General features: G+C 40.5%; 1 protein-coding gene across 1 annotated transcript in view; it reads left to right on the top strand.

The window, feature by feature from the left end:
* The window catches only part of LOC126305094 (kanadaptin-like), a gene marked incomplete at its 5' end in the record, with an annotated part of 228,471 nt that overhangs the window by 187,575 nt on the left and 18,702 nt on the right, over nt 1–22,194 (top strand). The window contains 2 exon segments of the mRNA XM_049992011.1: nt 14,648–14,772; nt 16,366–16,873.

The following is a 22,194-nucleotide window of genomic DNA, read 5'->3' as shown; positions in this document are numbered from 1 at the left end:
ACAGCACGATGGTCAACATTGCCGCATGAACTACCCGAGTTGAGTGCCCTCCCCAACACAAACTTCATTTCATATCTTCTGCTTATTTCCCCTTACACTGTCATCACTAGCGAACCAAGAAGACTCGGGTTCGAGTCCCGGCTACTGCACAAAATTTTAATTCATTTCTTCTGCATCGATCATTATCGTAGATAATGAAGAGACTTAAATGTCTCGGGGAAACATTTAATTATAACCTTTCTGTGTTGATAACACGTGTAAATCACATTTGTCTTTCCATTTTAAGCAGAAAATGATGAAATGTCATTTCTCCTTTCTTTAGTTTTTGATTTATTAGGTCTCTAGGAAACTTAGCCTGTTCTTCATCTCAGTTCCAACGCCCAGTGTAGTTTCTTCCCATTGTTCTCCAAGGACTGCAGGACTTGTATAAAATTTGTCCATGTATACCACTTGTCCTTTACCCAAGTAAGGGGAACATAGCCTCAAGAGCAGGGATTTGACAGGGTTGTCAACATTTCATTCTCCTCCAGTATAAGCTTTAGCATTGCAGATGTGACCTGGTGTTGTCTTACTTACAACATACAGTTTTATCCCATATTTCTCTGGTTTGTCTTTCATATAAACACGGAATCCAATTCTTCCTCGAAAAGGACATATTGTTTCATCCGCAGGCAGATTTCGTGATGGATAAAAGACTTTTCTGCATCTTTCTGTGAAAAAGGCCCCCCCCCCCTCCCAAACAGGTCTTATTTTATGCAGAGGGTCATGCCCTGGTTCTTGTTGAGATATCCATAGCGAATTATTGTTCACATGCATCATCCTGAATATGGCAAAAAATCTGTCTCGTGACATTAGCTGAGAAGCAAATGATGAAACATGCACAGTGTCTTCAGATCAATAATCCCTAAATTTAGGTTTCTTTACAACACACATATGCAAAACAATTGCAAAAAATTGATATACTTCATTTATCCTCACTGCTCTCCATTTCTTCCATAAAGATTTTGGTTTGATTGTGTTCTATCGGCGAATTTCAGTAGTAGTATCAGTAGCATATATATTTGTCTCTGACTTTACTTATAGAAACATGCTGTGTTCAAAAAATTGCAACAAACAGTCTTAGTTCTGTTGATAATGTATTGACAGGAAACTGAATCCACCCATTTCTTCAAACAGATTTAACTCAGGGAGTGCATGAAAATGACACCATTCATTGTGAAGGTCAGGCTTTTGAACTAAATGACAAGTCTGACTAAAGGAAACTTGTGCATTAGCTTCTTCATACTCACTACCGCCATTTATATCAGCAGCATAGGTTTCCCTCTCCAGCTCACGCGACTCATCATCATCTTCTGAAAAATCACCGATCTCATACAAAAGATTGTCAAGTTCTGAGCCATTGTTCAAGAGTTCTTTAATCTCTAAGTTTGACAAGCGATGTCTGTTAGCCATATTCACTATTTATATGGTTTTACACGTGGGAAGGAGACACACAATAGCACAGGACAGCAGCTGACATAGAACAAAACAAGCTCCAACAATCCATAAGTGAAGAACGTATGACATACATCCGTCAGGTTTTATGGTTAAAACATAGAGAACAAATCTAGTATGTCTGTCAGCTCCAATGTGTTTCAGACTGGTGAAAAAAATAGGGTAACTCATGAAAATCATGCAATGTCAAATGAGGATGAGAAACAACTGAAAATACACAAGGCTTTGAAGAAGCTAAAAGTGGAATTCTAGATAATGCTTTGTCTGTGTAGTTTGAGAAAGACAGTAGAAAAAGAACTCTGTTGTATGGACAAGTTATAAAAGAAAACGGTGCCGAGTTTTTATGAGAAATTAGATAGAAACAATGACATTGAAAACAGTACAGTGAGAAGACTTATTAAATCGGTGTAAAAAATGAGATGACAGTTGAAATATAATTATTTCCAGCGAGGATCTGTCTGCTATCAAAAGAGCTGCCAATAAATTTGTACTAAAATTTGATAACTTATTTGAAGAGCTTCATCATACTCATGATCTAGTGTCTGGCTTAAACTACAAAACACTTCCTACAAGAACTTCTGGTGCACAAAGTGAGTCTGTAACACATGCAAAACTTGGCAAAGATTGCTGTCTGTAGTAAAGCTACGGGCAATCGGAGGGTATTGTATTATTAGTGTATTCTAACAGGTCAATAAAAGTGTCCTTCTTATAATCCAACCTTTTTTGTATTTCGACCACGCTTGTGGTCTTTTAGGGGATGGATTAGCGAGGTTCTAATGTACGTGACATTTTTGGGAAGCTGTACATGTGTTCAGTATTCAGAAATAGAATGCTTTACATTCAATTGAAACACCATGGAAGAAATCGCAGATGGGTGTTTACCTATAATGATTATGTTGTGGCTGTGTCCTCTCGCAATATTTTGTGGTTCCTGGCTGATGGTGGTATGATAGGTGGGTGTCCGGTTTCCTCTCACTAGAACACAAAATGCACACATGGTTAAAATACACTTTATTACGGGAACCAGTTATCCTTTGCCTCGTCCTGGTTGCCGTGGTGGCACCAGCGGGTGGCTGCAAATGCCAGGTGGTCCCATGAAGCCATGAATCTGGTGGAAGAAAAGCAACAGAATCACACAGCAAATAACAAATGCGAAGTTGATTCTGCAAAATCACTGAGGCCTGCTCTTAGATGTATGTGCGAATGCGTTTTTGGATCTCGCTTCGTTCCCAGTGCTGACATCGGCCCAAAACCCTGTAAAGAACAAGATCACACAGTGCAAAGCGATACTTGCAGGCCATTGGCGGAGCCGTATGCTGTGGTGGGTGGAACAAGTGAAGCAGCATCCGATTGCAGCTGCCATGCAGAAGTTCCGCCACTGATGGTTCGTCGTGTGGATTGGAGCAATGGGAGGCGAGACAGAGTTGCAGCGCCTGTTCCCGTCTGTGGGAGGTGCAAAGCTTGACCATTTGTTGTTTGGAAGTGTGTATGAAGCGTTTTGCTTCTCCATTGGACTGGGGGTGAAACGGAGCACTGTTAGGTGACAAACTCCATTTTGTTCGTAAAACTTTCAAGGTCACATGACGTGAAATGAGGTCTTCTGTCCATAATGGCAACTTCAGGCATTCCTTCAATGCAAAAAATGGTGAACAGTATTTGAATAGTGCTACATGATGTGGTAGAGTTAATGGGAACTTGCTAAAATGGTCAACCACTATGAGCCAAAAAGTTTTCCAAAATGGTCCATTTTTCATTTCCTTATAAGGTAACACTTCAGACAAACACCTTTTTTGAATGTGTGACTATAAAATAATGGGTCTGATGCTGTGACAGAATAAGTACGCGTGCACCAAAGATGAAAGACCAATAGCTGTAAAGCGTGAAGCACTCTGAGTCGAGTGTGGCAGCTCTGATGTCTCTAGACAAATCAGTACAGCAGTGGCCTTCTTTTGTGTAATAGTTGCCGGAAAAATGATAAGGGTCATAATAGTGCAATGAACTGATGTGAAATTTCACATGTAACATGAAAAAACTGCTGCTTATCCCTTTCTTTTACTGAAAGAAGAGTACGGCAAAGACTGTTTATCGCGTACCTAAATTTTGAGTAATTCCAGCAATTTCAAGATGCTGGAGGTCACTCAAACCCGTCATGCCCTATTACAAGAAAAGCAGTTGAAAATATTGAAAAAGTAAGTAATCTGATTTGATTTGACTGTCGGCTGAGTATTCTATTGACTGCTGAAATTGTAGGAATTGACAAAGAATGCATAAGACAAATTTTATGTAATCAATTAAATATGAGAAAATATGTGAAACGGATGCTAAAAATTCTCACGATTGAACAAAAAGAAAATGTCTGTACTGAGACTTTGAATACTGTTGAAACTGCCTCAAATTTCTTGGAAAGAATGATAATGTAATAAATCGATTTTTCACTTATGATTCGGAAACTAGCATTGGAAAGGTCCAGCTTCACCGAAAGTTAAAAAAGTCAAATGAGCAAATCAGGATTCAAAGCGATAATGATACTTTTTATTAAATTTTTATGGAATAGTGTATCTTCACTGGGTTCTCGTAGGTTTCACTATTAATCAACATTACCATCTTGAGATTCTTGCTCAACTCTGTGAGAAAATAAGAAGAAAACAATTCAATTGTGAAAGAATAAATCATGGGTTCTGCATCAAGATAACATACTGCCTTATACCAGCATTGTCTGCACGGAGGTTTCTAGCAAACTACAACATTTCAGTGTTAGACACTTACCTTATTTGCCTGACCTAGCACGATGTGACCTCTGTCTATTCCCCAAGATCAAATCTGCACTAAAAGGAACAAGATTTCAGTTTGTTGAGGCAATAAAATAAAGAGCAGCATGTGTCATAAAGAAGCTCACAGAGGAAGACTGCCAGTGCTGTTCCCATCAATGGTAAATTCACGTGGAGCATTTGAGGGATAAAGCTGGGCAGAGTATATTGAAGGCGACAACAAGTATTATTGGTCTCATACAGAATTACTGTGTCATTGATGAACCTTAAAGCTTTCATTTCTTCTACCTTAATTTTGATTCGCATTCCAAATTCATCCACAGCTTCCTTTTTTGCTTGATCAGAAACAGAGATAGTATGAGTCTAATGTTCAGGTTGCATACTTTGTAAATTAAAGCACCACTGTTACATCAGTGGGCTGCCTTGGTTGCCACTGTCATTCCCACAAGTATGAGTCTGAGAACTGTGGCACTGCTGTCACTTCATATTTGTCAGCTCGTTCTCTCTTGCTGATTCGTGCAGGAGTATAATGCTGGCTATGGCTTATTCGTGGTTTTAGTACATATAAGTACACAATGTTATTGCTGTAAAGTAGCACTGACAAGTGAAATGACAGAATCAGATGCCCTATAACAAAGCTACACTCCTGGAAATGGAAAAAAGAACACATTGACACTGGTGTGTCAGACCCACCATACTTGCTCCGGACACTGTGAGAGGGCTGTACAAGCAATGATCACACGCATGGCATAGCGGACACACCAGGAACCGCGGTGTTGGCCGTCGAATGGCGCTAGCTGCGCAGCATTTGTGCACCGCCGCCGTCAGTATCAGCCAGTTTGCAGTGGCATACGGAGCTCCATCGCAGTCTTTAACACTGGTAGCATGCCACGACAGTGTGGATGTGAACCGTATGTGCAGTTGACGGACTTTGAGCGAGGGCGTATAGTGGGCATGCGGGAGGCCGGGTGGACGTACTGCCGAATTGCTCAACACGTGGGGTGTGAGGTCTCCACAGTACATCGATGTTGTCGCCAGTGGTCGGCGGAAGGTGCACGTGCCCGTCGACCTGGGACCGGACCGCAGCAACGCACGGATGCACGCCAAGACCGTAGGATCCTACGCAGTGCTGTAGGGGACCGCACCGCCACTTCCCAGCAAATTAGGGACACTGTTACTCCTGGGGTATCGGCGAGGACCATTCGCAACCGTCTCCATGATGCTGGGCTACGGTCCCGCACACCGTTAGGCCATCTTCCGCTCACGCCTCAACATCGTGCAGCCCGCCTCCAGTGGTGTCGCGACAGGCGTGAATGGAGGGACGAATGGAGACGTGTCGTCTTCAGCGATGAGAGTCGCTTCTGCCTTGGTGCCAATGATGGTCGTATGCGTGTTTGGCGCCGTGCAGGTGAGCGCCACAATCAGGACTGCATACGACCGAGGCACACAGGGCCAACACTCGGCATCATGGTGTGGGGAGCGATCTCCTACACTGGCCGTACACCTCTGGTGATCGTCGAGGGGACACTGAATAGTGAACGGTACATCCAAACCGTCATCGAACCCATCGTTCTACCATTCCTAGACCGGCAAGGGAACTTGCTGTTCCAACAGGACAATGCACGTCCGCATGTATCCCGTGCCGCCCAACGTGCTCTAGAAGGTGTAAGTCAACTACCCTGGCCAGCAAGATCTCCGGATCTGTCCCCCATTAAGCATGTTTGGGGCTGGATGAAGCGTCGTCTCTCGCGGTCTGCACGTCCAGCACGAACGCTGGTCCAATTGATGCGCCAGGTGGAAATGGCATGGCAAGCCGTTCCACAGGACTACATCCAGCATCTCTATGATCGTCTCCATGGGAGAATAGCAGCCTGCATTGCTGCGAAAGGTGGATATACACTGTACTAGTGCCGACATTGTGCATGTTCTGTTGCCTGTGTCTATGTGCCTGTGGTTCTGACAGTGTGATCATGTGATGTATCTGACCCCAGGAATGTGTCAATAAAGTTTCCCCTTCCTGGGACAATGAATTCACGGTGTTCTTAATTCAATTTCCAGGAGAGTATATTTTATAAGAATGTGAAGGATATAAGATTGATTCATAGAACACAATTGCGCTTGAAATGTTGTATACTGGTTTATCCCATCTCCACTATGAGGAAACATATTGGCGGAATCAAATGATAACAGGGCACAGAGCAATGCCACTGTGACAAAAAAGAGTGTTGTTTCTATATTCATTTTAGTCATGCCAACTTGCAGTCAGTTGTGTAGTTTATTATTCATTTCTATGAAAGTAATAAATTTTTGAAAATGTAAGTAATTGGATATAAAAAATGGAGGCTGAAGTTTACGGCTTTGCCTCAAATGCTAAGGCTGTATGTGAGGGAATGTTTGACATGGAAAGGACCGCAACTGTCAAAATGTAAGTATCATTGTTTTTTTAGTAGGTTTAATGTTGAAATAAGTGTGTAGCTGACCTTTTGTGAGGATGAGATCAGTTTCAAGGAAAATGGTGTGGAATTTGAAATAGGACCATGTGAAATTTAATTGGGGGAAGATATTTAGAGACTCGAGGAATTTTAAAAGCTCAGCTTTGCCATGACTCCATATGCCAAAGATGTCATCAATGTACCTAAAGCAAACCAGGGGCCGAAGGCTTATGGATCCCAGGAAAGCCCCTTTCAAGTGACCCATAAAAATGTTGACATAACAAGTAGCCATTCTGGTTCCGATGGCTGTAGCCCTGGTCTGTTTTTATATCTGCACTTCAGAAGTGAAGTAGTTGTTGCTAACCAAACGTATACCCGCCTTAGTTGATCGACACCTGCAACCTGTAGTACAAAGCCTTCCCACCTGTATTAAAGACACCAACCAATACCTAGATCATCTGAAATCTGTGCCTGTCCCACTCCCGCAGCACAACTCGCTCATCACCATCGAATGCCATCTCAGGTGATGAGTGGGCTGTGGCAGAGACTCGAGAGTCAAGTCTACAGGCACACGGGGATGAAGGACTGGCTGGCTAATTTAATGCAAATATATGGTGTTCGTTTCTGATCTCTAAGGTACAGTTCTGCCTCACTCCCCTCTCAGTTACTTCTTGCTTTTCCTGTCCTTGGATGTTTTTAGCTGCATCTAGTTTGCCTAAATGTCATAGGTTACCTTTTGCTTCCAGTATTTTATCCTTGCTAAGTTTTTTTTATCCCTGCTACCTTAACAATTTCAAAAAGTGTATTCCAGTCAACATTGTCAAATGCTTTCTCTAAATCTACAAGTGCTATAATGTAGGTTTTGCTTTCTGTAACCTGTCTTCTGAGATATGCCAAAGGGTCAGTATCAGTTCACGATTTCCTATATGTCTGCTGAGTCCAATTGATCTTCCCCGAGGTCAGCTTCTGCCAGTTTTTTAATTGTTCTGTAAATAATTCGTGTTCGTATTTTCTGACGAGGCTTATTAAACTAATGGTTTAGTAATACTCATGCCTATCAGTGCTTGCCTTCCTTGGAATTATTATATTCTTCTCGAAAACAAGGGTATTTCACCAGACTCACATATGCTGGCGACAAAAAGGGTGAAGCACCTAAAAGACACTGTCAGATATCAATGTAACTTTGTACACATATATACCACTGGCAGATGTGTAAATGATTAGAGTCGCCTCAAATCAAAAACAGCCCACTGTTGCACTACATTCTGTTTATTTTAAACCTTGACCATGGTTTCTGCTACAATAATATAGCCTTCTTCAGAAGTCCTAAAAATCATCAAAATAACAGTCGTTCTACATAGCCACACTACCAGTGACTGACATTATTTCTACGACCAGCACCCTAGCGCATGAGTGCGGTAACATGGTACATGGTGACAAAGGACACATTAACATATTCGTCTCAACATAGACCACTGTTAACATAAAAGCAGCTCATGACTCTTTATGATAAATTCCTACAGGAGCACTGTCCTAAAACATTAGTTTATCTCAAAAGATAATCATACAATCGTATGGCACAATTGAGTAACTACTAGTGCCTATCTGCTATGCCCAATACGGGCTGAAAACCTTCAAGAAAGCTGGAACTTTTCAAATAACACTGATCATTCAGTAAATTCCTACTGTCAAACTTTTTGTGCTTGTATATCTGCACCTCCTCCAATAAATCTAATTTCATACCCTTTCCTTCTTTACACAATAGTTCAGTGTCGTTAACAAGTTGGGGTGTATGTCGTCCTATGATGATCTGTTCAGTAAACGTTGACCCATTCTTATTCATACCCATCCTCGACGGCATATGGTCTTTATAACTTATGGCTATAGACCTACCTGTTTGCCCTATGTTATATGCCAGGCAATCATTTCATTTCAATTGATAAACTCCTGATTGCAATAGCTTATTATAAATGTTTTTGCTGAAATAAACAAAATTCCGTTTGAAGCTATTGTTGGTGGAAAATGTTACATTAGTCACGTTCATGGAGCACACATTGCATTTTGTAAGATATGTTTCCTAGAAACAGAATAGCTATAAATCTCTTATGTTCATCCCTTTTGTTCCTGGACCTCATCAACGTGGAAACTGTCTTTTTCGTTTTGCGCTCATTTATATTGTCAATTATGTTGGGGTTATAACCATTATTGCCATCAGTCTCTTTTAGGATATACACTTCTTTTTGAAAGTTAGCCAGGGTAAGATGTAAATTTATTGCCCTGTGTACACTCAAATTGAAAAAAAGCCATTTTCTGTGCCCACAGATGCGAGGACCTGTAGTTAACGATGGGATAGAGTTTAATATTTATCAAAAGCTTACACTTATGGATTGCGTCATTCTCAACAGGTTTAATATTTATTAAAAGCCTATGTTTACAGATTGCATCATTCCCAGGTTTGAGATAAGCATAAATATCAATGTTGTCAAATAATCATTCACCTACAAGGTGATCCACAATCTCCTTGATATGTGAAAGTTGAAAGAATTGATACCTGTCTAATCATAAAGTGTAGCTTTAGAAACTACTCAAAGTCTGTCTGAGGAGATGCCCATTGGTTTGCAGAAAAGGATTTGAAAACACCAATTTGTTCCAGTCTTCATCCCAAATAGTGTGAGGCACTGGATGTGTGTAGTAAAACTTTGGTGGAGCAACGTCCTCAAGCGTAATGCCCTTTAGAAAATTCTTTGGGTTTCTCAATATGGCATTGAACAAATGTCTGTATTTTTCACACAGTTGCCGAATGCTGGCCTTGGAAACTTGATTACTGATAGCATGCACGTTACCTTAAATATCTAAACTGTACAAATTAAATGCGCCCGTGCCAAAAATATTGGGACTAGATTATGCTCAGATTAGCTTGAATTGTGTTAATGTAATCATATTTTTATATTTTGCTTGCAAAGTATATGTCACAAGAACAGAGATACTTTCACCATTGTAGACTGTGAGGTGCAGACATGATACCTGTAGCTTAGGGTGTCCCAACTGCTTATATGTGCACTTATTAATTAGTATGACTAAAGCAGTGGTGTCTAACTACAACAGTACACTGCAATTGCAAATCTCTGAAGAGACGCACAGATGCAGTAATTCCTCTGCATGTGATTGTCATATCTGACTTTTGGAAGACCGGCTTCATATGATGTGTGAATTATGGAGCATTTTGCTGGTCATCGATTTGAGGAGAGCTAATCTGAATGAGCAAAATTTTGCACTGTGCACATAGGTCTGCAATTATTTAGCTTACATCTGTGGTTCCTGTGAGTTTTGCCATGAAGAGTGGGTGAGAATTCAGAGTGTGAGATGATATTGATTTTCATTTTCTGAAATCTATCCGTGGTTATGTTAAACAGAATTTATATTTTTATGATTCTTTTGCTACCAACTTGCTGTGTGTGTCCTGACTTATGGCGATTTTGGCATTCAGCTTGGTGGGAAAAGCAGTGTATATAGTCATGTGTTGCACAGACATGAGAGTGTGTGAAACTGCAAGAAAACTTCATTTACAGTTCATGCCCCAGCTTGCAGCTGTTGCCAACAGGTGCCAAACAGTTATGGGCCGCTTAGAGACTAAGATTGTTATGCTTTAAAATCTCAGCCCCTATCCTGTTGTGAGCAGTGCTCTGAATAATTGTATTGGAAAGCATTTTGTCTTCAAATGGAAATCCGAGGGCATAGTTAAATTTACCATTACTAGTCATTCCTCGAGTTCATCGGTCCATTCCTTGTGATACTGATTAATGTAACAGCAGATACGGAAGAACATGAAATGTGCAGCATCTATACAGATCTGTGACTAAAAAATATCATTGATTGTCCTAGTGACGTCCTCATAGGTTAGGTTTGGGGCTCTACTTGGAGAAACAGCTTCCTACACAAGAAAAATCACCACACTCCTACCTGTGAAAAAAAGAAAGAACATTGTGGTCCACCTGACATTTAGTAGGCTGAAAACTGGTTCTCCAGTTGAATTTTGTGCTCTATCTAGTAGACGTGTTTTGCATTGAAAGAATGAAAAGGAGGGGTCCACACTTGGCTTTAAAATGCAAGAAAAAAAATTTTAGCTATTTTCCAAACTGTTGAAATAGAAAAAAATGTTTATTAAGGTAATGTCATTTGAAGTCAGTGATATTTAATCATATCCCATGGATCCAATCCACACAGATCATTGTTGTCACCAGAAATGTTTGTTGTGTCCGTAGTGTGTATGAGGTGGGTTGGGCAAACCTTGAACACTTCAAACATTTTTAAAATGACTGAAACATCAAAACATTTACTTACAATATGTTCCGTGAAGTAAAATTATACAAATCTTTAGTATCGCTATGAGCCTGTTCGACTCACTGTAGGAAATACTAACAATGTTGTGCAGTGTTTGTAGTTGTTGTCACACTGCAGGTTTTTCAAGACACGGGCAGAGCTCGATAGATGGACCCATTTGCACGCAGTATGTGTAAACGAAGATGGCGTAATCTGCTTTTGTCTGTAGTGCTGTCGATAGGAGCGTGTCAAGCCCTGCAGACAGCAGTTGCCGAGGAATCTGTTGGTTTTATGTGTGAGGTCTTCTTCTAAGATGTGGGCAGCATGTCTGATCATCATAGACATCACCATTGCTGTGTGTGCTGTATCTAACTTCAGCCTATCCATTTCCGTTTGTAAATTATCTGACCTACATACCCCGTTAAGGGTTCTAATATTCCATACCGTGGCCTGTAGAATGCCTGTTTTGTTTCTCCTGATGGTGGTAGTCCACACTAGGAGATTCAAATGTGGGACTCTCTTGCCTCCAGAATATTTTACCCGAGAGGATGCCATCGTCACTTAACCTTGCAGTAGAGCTGCATACCTGTGGGAAATATAATGGCTGTAGTTTCCCCCAGCTGTTAGCCATTCGCTGTTGCAGTTAGCAAGATAATATTGGTTAAATTTTACAAATACAGATCAGTCAATCATCTAGACAGTTGCCTCTGCAACTACTGAAATGCATTGCCTTTGAAACTACTGAAAAGACTCCTGTCCCTCATCAGGAACCACGTGTTTGTCTTGCCATTCCACAGACATTCCACCAATGCAATTGCCCCTACAGTATGACTGACTGTATCGTTGTGGCCTGTGAGCCATCTCAGCATGGTGAGGTCCGTGGCTATCCGTCACGAATAAGGTATTTTGATATCAAAGTAATTTGTCCATTTTGAGTGCAGCAGCCATGTTATCACTGTATAAGAGGGGCGCAAAGGACTTTAGGACCACAATGCCAAGTTTTTGACAACAGTGTTGTGGCTTAAATAGAAAAAAAATTCAGTTTTATTGGTAATTAATCCAATTTTTATTTCACTCTCTATATTCAGCAGCAGTTTCTAAATATTTCATGTTTACTTTTTTCTAAAAGTTAATGTATAACTAAATTTAGGATTAAACAATGGAAAACCCAGGATGGACTGTAACAATATTATGAGAAGGAAAGTTGCCCTCACTATATTGCGGAATTGCCGAGTCGCAGATAGACACTTACAGCTTTTGGCCAATGGCCTTTGTCAACAATAAACGCACTCATTCACACACACACTCACGCAAACGCAACTCACACAAACGACTGCAGTCTCGAGCAACTGAATTTACACTGCGAGCAGCAGCACCAGTGCACGATGGGAGTGGTGATTGGGTGGGGGAAAGAAAGAGGTTGGGGTGGGGGTGGGGAGGGATAGTATGGCGGGGATGGTGGACAGTGAAGCGCTGCAGGTTGGGTGGTGGGCAGCGGAGAGGTGGGGATGAGGGGGGGGGGGGGGGAGTAGTGGAAAAGGAGAGAAATAAATTAAAAATAAATAAAAAAGACTTGCTGTGGTGGTGGAATGGTGGCTGTGTAGTGCTGGAGTGAAAGCAGGGAAGAGGCTGGACGGGTGAGGACAGCGACTAATGTAGGTTGAGGCCAGGAGGCTTACAGGGACGTAGGCTGTATTGCAGGGAAAGTTCCCATCTGTGCAGTTCAGAAAAGCTGGTGTTGGTCGGAAGGATCCACATGGCACAGGCTGTGAAGTAGTCACTGAAATGAAGGATATCATCTTTGGCAGCATGTTCGGCAACAGGGTGGCCACACTTGTTTCTCGGCCACAGTTTGTCGGTGGCCATTCGTGCGGACAGACAGCTTGTCAGTTGTCGTGCCTACATAGCTTAGCTTGTAGACCACGTGACTGGTTTCACAGGTAGCCCTGCGTTTGATGGGATAGATGATGTTTGTGATTGGACTGTAGTAGGTGGTGGTGTGAGGATCTGTGGGACAGGTCTTGCATCTAAGTCTGTCACAGGGGTATGACCCCTGGGAGCAGGGGTTGTATAAGGATAGACGAGTATATTGTGTAGGTTCGATGGATGGCGGAATACCACTGTGGGTGGGGTGGGCAGGGCATTTCTCATTTCAGGGCACAACAAGAATTAATCGAAACCCTGGCGAAGAATGCGATTCAGTTGCTCCAGTCCTGGGTGTTACTTAGTTATAGGGAGAATACTCCTCTGTGGACAGACGGTGGGTCTGTGGGAGGTGGTGGGAGACAGGAAACATAAGGCATGGAAGATTTGTTTTTGTACTTATGGTCAAGTGAAGGCTTCAATCAGACCCTCAGTATATTTCAAGAGGGTCTGCTCATCACTGCAGATGCGACAACCAGGGGCGGCTATACTGTACAGAAGTACTTCCTAGTATGGAATGGGTGGCAGTTGTCGAAGTGGAGGTATTGCTTTTAGGAAGGTGGCTTTTTGGGTTGATGGCATCTTTGCTATCTGGATCGAAGGTGAGGTCACCCTACCCACATACTTCCAGAACCTCAACAACTATCCTCCCATTTGCTTCACCTGGTCCTCCTCAATCCAACAAGCCACCTACCTAAATGTTGACCTCCACCTCAAAGATGGCAACATCTGTACCTCCATCCATATCAAACCTACTAACCATCAGCAAAACCTTCACTTTGACAGCTGCCACCCATTCCATACCAAGAAGTCCCTTCCGTACAGTGTGCATCACATCTGCAGTGACAAGCAGTCCCTCTCGAAATATACCGAGGGTCTTACGGAAGCCTTCACTGACCATAATTATCCTCCCAACCTTGTACAAAAACAAATCTCCTGTGCTTTACCTTTCCAGTCTTCCACCACCTCCCAAAGTTCGACAGTCCAGCCACAGAGGAGCAGTCCCCTCGTAACTCAGTATGATACGGAACTGGAGCAACTGAATTGCATTCTCCACCAGGGTTTCGATTACCTCGTGTCGTGCCCTGAAATGAGAAGTGTCCTGCCCATTATACTTCCCACCCCTCCGCAAGTGGTATTCTTCCATCTACCAAACCTACACCTGACTCTGAAACCAAACCACTGGAGATTGAAGGCTCTTTACGGCTGCCTTTATCTGTATGGTGCATACCACTGGCAGCAGTGATCTGACAGGAAGTGCCCTTCAGGCTGCTGGCAGTTGATGAAAGCTATCACTCGTGGGTACCTCTTGCACTAACCTGCGTAACTGCTATTGCCGACCTCATATAGCAGAATGATGCCCTGTGCGTGGTATCGGATACTGGCAGATATATTATCTGAAGTGCACTGCATGAGATATTTCTCATAAGGCTAATAATCACTGGTGTGTGCAGTTTTTTATAAGAATCTGACAAGAGTGACAATATAGGTGATACGTGATTCTTGAGGGGATTAGGAAGGAACCAAGAAGTGTGTAGCTTGACCTCTGCAGTTAAGTGTAATTCTGCAGGTAGAATATGTAGTAAACAACTTCAGTGTACATGAGTAGTTTTATGACTTTTAAGACAGTACTATGTGTCTATAGAACACAGTACGCCAGAATTGTAGTAAACATCGTAAATAAACTAACAGACTTATTTTTGTTTACAGATTCAATTACAGTCACTCAGGAGTGACTTGTCCCTAGTGAAGAGCTATCAAAACTGCAGACTAGCAACAGAGTTGCATTAGTTGCCGCAGTCAAAAGAAAAGTAAAGGACGAACAGATGAGCAAGGTAACTAAACCATATTCACTCACTTTATAATTAAATACTTCTTCGTTAGGTTTTCTTTTTCATGTCCACATTTGTCTTCTGATGTTGTTCCTTTAAAATTGTAAGAAAGCATACCTTATGTCGTTATATGTGTAAGATGAAGTCAGACAAAAAAAGACAGATGGAAAAATTAATTAAACTGTTTATTATTGCCAAATTAATCTCCTGAGACAAGGTGGTCAATGACTACATGCAAAAACGTTTGAAAATGCATACAGAATCATGATTACACCCTGAAGGAAGAGATTCATGGCAGTCTGTATGCTTTGGATGAAGACATGTGCACATAAGTTCAATCGTAAGTCTGTAGGCAGCCATAAACATTTTTATATTAAAAGTATTGACTGTGGAACAAATGTGTTAACAATTGTGCTGATTACTTTTCAAGTAATAAACAGTTTGCTTACTTTTTTTCCATCTGTCTCATTTTCTTTTGACTATGGAAAGTATCTAGATAATATTAGCTGAGATAGACCAAAAAAGTGGCACAGTAATGAAACACTGAAATTGAATTTTGGAGGGATTGAATTCACAGCATGTATTGATTTAGTTTGCTTCCCCTCTAGTTGTTTAGTTAACTATTGCAATGTCTCAGTAGTATCACTCTTGACGAGACGTAAAAGGTTTTATTTTATTGAAAGAAAGATAGAGGAAGAAAACAGAAAGTTTGCTGTGTCTAACAGCACACTAGTTCTCTTCATATAGCGCAGAAAGATTTGACATATAGAATGAAATTTAAATGATATAAAATCCAGGATGGAATGAAACAATGTTATGAAAAGGATAGTTGCTACTTACCATATAGTGGAGACGCTGAGTCGCAGATAGGTACAACGAAAAGACTGTCACAAAACGAGCTTTTGGCCAACAAGACCTTTCTTGAAAATAGACCACACACACACACACACACACACACACACACACACACACACACACACACAACCAAAGTGTCTGGCACCTGAAGCCAGAATCTGGTCAGAGACTGTGGTCGTGTGTGTGTGTGTGTGTGTGTGTGTGTGTGTGTGTGTGTGTGTGTGTGTGTGTGTCTGTCTACTTTTGGCCTTGATGGCAAAAAAGCTCATTTTGTGACAGTCATTCTGTTGTGTCTATCTGTGACTCAGCATCACTGTTATATGGTGAGTAGCAGTTATCCTTTTCATAATATTGATAGAATGAAACTTCTCAGATGACAGGGAGTCTGTACTCTTTGTAGGGTTGGTAGGTGACATAAACATGACAGACAAATAACTGTATGAAGTAAAAAGGTAGACAGGTTATGAACAGTTAACTTGGATGAAAACTATTTAGAGATTTAGTTTATGTATTTCTACAGCATAGTTAAAGGTTAAATACACACACCAGCAATTAATAGACATGAATAATAAGCACAAGCCCTTTTCTTTTGTGTTTGGAAGTGTATCCAAGCAGAATTTGCAGTTCAGTGTGCTCTTTTCATACACCTATAATTGGACCATATTTTTGATAAGCACAGTGTTGAAAACCATTCATTCATGTGTGATGAAGTAGGCTGAACAATGCTATTTTAACTTCTAGGTGTCCCATAAAATAATACCAGATGTTGATTCAAAGTTGGAAGGTGTAGAAGAACAGGAAGAGGAAGAGGATGAAGAGGAAGAGCAAGAACAGAAAGAAGCAGACAAAGAAGAACAAAATAATCGAAAGAGAAATCAAGATACAGGTGGAAATCGTGACCAAAGAACAGTAAAACAATCTGAACAGGAAGCTGTGTCATTAAATAGTCGTGGGGAGAAAAGAGAACAGCTTCACACAGAAAAGAAACCATGTACTCTAGATGACAACAGTGTTATTGGTAATGATAATGTAGTTCATTTCCTGTAGTATAGTGTAAAGTTGTAAAATGAAAGACTGTAAGAAGAAATAGAATCTTTATAGTGACTGAAATTCTTGATTATTTTTCAATCGTTCGTCAAAGATAATTGGTCCCTCGTTGCCACCCAGTGTGAACTTAAATGAGAGAAAAGAAGTAGTTGTAAATAAAAATAAGAAGAGGTCGAGGCAGAAAGAGCCTAAGAATGTGAAGGTAAGTACAAATTCTTATATTTTTGAGTTATTCAGCAGAAACGTAGCACAAAAGTACGGTCTTCGGACAAAGGCTAATAAATAAAATAAAGGGAAATTAAGTGGCCAATGAGACTGAAAATGCTCCTGTGGTTTCAGGTGATATCCTTTCTCAGAGCTAACTAATAACAGTCATTTACATTGTACTGGCTGCAGAGCGTATTTGAGGAAGCCCAAGCCCGGACTGAGGTCTTCCTCTTGCTGACTCTTGTGGCCTAGTGTGCCTCTCTCACAGCATATTGCCTCATATATAACTTTGTTGCTTTCCTCCATTTTATACTTTTGATGCAGCAGATTATTATTATTTCTTTCCTTTCTCAGACGTTATGTCTGGTTAAAAATGGAAAGTGACGCGGACCTTGATCAAGCATGACTTCCTTTTAACTGTTACATTGGATTTAGGAACTTTCGGGTAATTGAACATGTATCAATAATTACGGATTTCTGTAGTTGTATATATACGTTTGGATGTAGCTGTATTGCATTGATGTACTGGTGGATACTGTGTGGTATGACTCCTGTAGTTGATAGTATAATTGGTATAATGTCATCCTGATGCCACATGCCCTTGACTTCCTCAGCCAGTTGGATGTATTTTTCAATTTTTCTCCTGTTTTCTTCTGTATATTTGTTGTATTGGGTATGGGTATTTCGAGCAGTTGTGTTAATTTATTCTTTTTATTGGTGAGTATCATGTCAGGTTTGTTATGTGGTGGTGTTTTATCTGTTATAATGGTTCTGTTCCAGTATAATTTGTATTCATCATTCTCCAGTACATTTTGTGGTGCATACTTGTATGTGGGAACGTGTTTTTTTATAAGTTTATGTTGTAAGGCAAGCTGTTGATGTATTATTTTTGCTACATTGTCATGTCTTCTGGGGTATTCTGTATTCGCTAGTATTGTACATCCGCTTGTGATGTGATCTATTGTTTCTATTTGTTGTTTGCAAAGTCTGCATTTATCTGTTGTGGTATTGGGATCTTTAATAACATGCTTGCTGTAATATCTGGTGTTTACTGTTTGATCCTGTATTGCAATCATGAATCCTTCCGTCTCATTGTATATAATGCCTTTTCTTAGCCATGTGTTGGATGCGTCTTGATCGATGTGTGGCAGTGTTAAATGATACGGGTGCTTGCCATGTAGTGTTTTCTTTTTCCAATTTACTTTCTTCCTATCTGTTGATGTTATGTGATCTAAAGGGTTGTAGAAGTGGTTATGAAATTGCAGTGGTGTAGCTGATGTTTTTATATGAGTGATTGCTTTGTGTATTTTGCTAGTTACTGCTCGTTCTAGAAAGAATTTTCTTAAATTGTCTATCTGTCCATAATGTAGGTTTCTTATGTCGATAAATCCCCTTCCTCCTCCCTTTCTGCTTAATGTGAATCTTTCTGTTGCTGAATGTATGTGATGTATTCTATATCTGTATTACTCCATTTCACTACTCCAAATGAGTAGGTCAATATTGGTATAGCATAAGTAAGTATAGCTTTTGTCTTGTTTCTTGCTGTCAGTTCTGTTTTCAGTATTTTTGTTAGTCTTTTGTCTATATTTTTCTTTTAGTTCTTCTTTAATATTTGTATTATCTATTCCTATTTTTTGTCTGTATCCTAGATATAATATAATAATAATATAATCTAATATAATATAATATAACAATTCCAGTCCCAAAGAAAGCAGGCATTGACAGATGTGAAAATCACCGAATTATCAGTTTAATAAGTCACAGCTGCAAAATACTAACGCGAATTCTTTGCAGACCAATGGAAAAACTGGTAGAAGCCAGCCTTGGGAAAGATCAGTTTGGATTCCGTAGAAATATGAGAACACGTGAGGCAATAGTGACCCTATGACGTTTTTTAGAAGCTAGATTAACAAAGGCAAACCTACATTTCTAGCATTTGTAGACTTAGAGAAAGCTTTTGACAATGTTGACTGGAATACTTTCTTTCAAATTCTGAAGGTGGCAGGAGTAAAATAAAGGGAGCGAAAGGCTATTTACAATTTGTACAGAAACCAGATGGCAGTTATTAGAGTCGAGGGACATGAAAGGGAAGCGGTGGTTGGGAAGGGAGTGTGGCAGGTTTGTAGCCTCTCCCCTATGCCATTAAATCTGTATATTGAGCAAGCAGTAAAAGAAACAAACAATAAATTTCGAGTAGGTATTAAAATCCATGGAGAAGAAATAAAAACTTTGAGGTTCCCCGATGACATTGTAATTCTGTCAGAGAAAGCAAAGGACTTGGAAGAGCAGTTGAACGGAATGGACAGTGTCTCGAAAGGTGAATATAAGATGAACATCAACAAAAGCAAAATGAGGCTAATGGAATGCAGTCGAATTAAGTCACGTGATGCTGAGGGAATTAGATTACGAAATGAGACATTTAAAGTAGTAAAGGAGTTTTGCTACTTGGGGAGCAAAATAACTGATGATGGTCGAAGTAGAGAGGATATAAAATGTAGACTGGCAATGGCAAGGAAAGTGTTCTGAAGAAGAGAAATTAGTTAACATCGAGTATAGATTTAAGTGTCACGAAGTCATTTCTGAAGGTATTTGTATGCACCCTCCCACCACCACCTACTCCAGTCCTGTAACCCGGAAGGTGTACACGATCAAAGGGAGAGCCACGTGTGAAAGCACCCACGTGATTTACCAACTGACCTGCCTGCACTGTGACGCTTTCTATGTGGGAATGACCAGCAACAAACTGTCCATTCGCATGAATGGACACAGGCAGACAGTGTTTGTTGGTAATGAGGATCACCCTGTGGCTAAACATGACTTGGTGCACGGCCAGCACATCTTGGCACAGTGTTACACCATCCGAGTTATCTGGATACTTCCCACCAACACCAACCTATCCGAACTTCGGAGATGGGAACTCGCCCTTCAGTATATCCTCTCTTCTCGATATCCGCCAGGCCTCAACCTCCGCTAATTTCAATTTGCCGCCGCTCATACCTCACCTGTCTTTCAACAATTTCTTCACCTCTGTACTTCCGCCTCGACTGACATCTCTGCCCTTACTCTTTGCCTAAATATGTTTGCTTGTGTCTGTGTATGTGCGGATGGATATGTGTGCGTGTGTGTGTGTGTGTGCGCGAGTGTACACCTGTCCTTTTTTCCCCCTAAGGGAAGTCTTTCCGCTCCCGGGATTGGAATGACTCCTTACCCTCTTCCTTAAAACCCACATCCTTTCGTCTTTCCCTCTCCTTCCTGAAGAAGCAACCATCGGTTGCGAAAGCTAGTAATTCTGTGTGTGTGTTTGTGTGTTTTGTTCTTGTGCCTGTCTGCCGGCGTTTTCCCGCTTGGTAAGTCTTGGAATCTTTGTTTTTAATATATTTTTCCCATGTGGAAGTTTCTTTCTATTTTATTTACATCATTGTTAAATAATTTAGTTATATGTGAATGTGTTGAGGTGAACTTCTTTAGCCAGAAATTTGCTATTGTATCTTTTCCAAGGGCTTTCCAATTGTGCGTAGAATTAATTGCTCGGGTGACTTCATGTTGCAAAATTATCACTTCAGGCATTTGTGGTATCATCTTATATGTGTCTGTTTCTGCTTGTATCCACCGTGCATGCCTGTTATGTTGTACCGGGTTTGACCGTATGTTGCTCGACAAGTGTTCCATGTCTGCTATGTTTGGTGGATTATCTATTTTAATGTTTGTGTTAACTATTGTCTGGTAAAACTTCTTTTGGTTTGTATTGAATGTTTGATTTTGTTTCCTTCTATTTTCACTTTTATTGTGTCTCCTAAGTCATTTGGCCAATGCTTGTAATTTCTGCTTCTTTTCATCTAATTGCTGTATCACTTCTTGTTGTGAGATTTTATCTAACCTTTTTCGTTTCTTGTCTGATATTTCATTTCTTATAAATTGTGTTAGCTGTCCAATGTCTTTTCTCAGTTATTCTATTCTGATCTGTAGCCTGCGTTGCCATGCTGGTTTTGTGGGTTTCTTCTGTGTGTTGGTTTGTTCTGATCTCTGCCTAGTGTGGATATTTAGTGTAGTGAGTGCTCCTATATAAACCAGTAGTTGTAACTCTTCCATAGTTGTATTTTAATTTATTTTGTTGTGTATGATTGTGTTGATAGTTGTTATTGTTGTTTTGACTTGTGGGTTATTTGGTGGTCTATGCAGGAATGGTCTTATGTCTGTATTTGTGTCTTTGTATTCTATATATGTCAGCTGAAATTTTTCTTCTATAACTAACATGTGTGTCACTTCGTGTTCTATTTGTGCTTTTTCTGGTGGCTGTCTTAAGATTTTGTTTTCCTCTTATTGTTTAATTGATGCATGTTGTTCTTTGTTTGTTTGCTCTGAGATGTTTGAGCCCATTACTGTATTTTCTTCTTCTTCTTCTGATTGCACATTATTTTGTTCCAGTATTTGTTGTACTTGTTGTTTGATGTTTTCTTATTCTGGCTGGGGGTATCCTGTTATTTTTTATTATTACACGGATCTAATCAGCTAGTCGTTGTTCTGTTAAAAATTTTAATTCTGGGTATCTGATATTAAATGTTGTGTATACTTGTGATCTGTAACCAGTTGTGTTGGTTCTTAAGTTTGTTGCTTGGTAATAACAGAACATGAGGTGTCAGTTAACTTCATCTGACCATCTCATCCTCTGTCTTTGTTTTCCTTCTAGAGTGGATGCAGGAAGCATATCCTGCAAAACACCTCTATTTGGATTTAAATCATTTTCAGTGTGGCTAGCAGTGTCGTTACCATTGTGGATGGGCATAGGGTTCAAGTGTCGTCCCCGGACATGACCGTGCTTGTCCGAGGCTTCATTAGTTCTGTCTTGAACCAACTACTCACACTAAAAGGGGGGTTAGCCCTATTAGTGGTTTGTTCTTTTCGTCGCCTTTTACGACTGGCAGAACATACCGGTGACCTATTCTTTTCCTGGGCCTCCACGGGGTTTATTATTATTATTATTATTATTATTATTATTATTATTATTATTATTATTATTATTTCAACAGATATTACTCACATCACCTAATTTAATGTTCTGTTCTTCTTCTTCTTCTTCTTCTTCTTCTTATTATTATTATTTCAACAGATATTACACACATCACCTAATTTAATGTTCTGTTGTCCACCAAATGCACAGAATATCCTTGTCTATCCCTGTTTCAGACTGGCTTCCAATCCTGCTCTCAGTCCTGTACTGCATGGGTCATTTTCTTCAGTCGAACCAGTTGCGAGACCCTGTCCCATACAACCATCCATTCCCTCCTAATGCAGTCCAGCCATGGTTATTCCCTGCAC

The sequence above is a fragment of the Schistocerca gregaria genome, unplaced genomic scaffold (assembly GCF_023897955.1).
Source record: "Schistocerca gregaria isolate iqSchGreg1 unplaced genomic scaffold, iqSchGreg1.2 ptg000246l, whole genome shotgun sequence".
Lineage (NCBI taxonomy): Eukaryota > Metazoa > Arthropoda > Insecta > Orthoptera > Acrididae > Schistocerca > Schistocerca gregaria.
The sequence above is the reverse complement of the archived record's forward strand: the minus strand, read 5'-3'. Positions and strand labels throughout refer to the sequence as shown.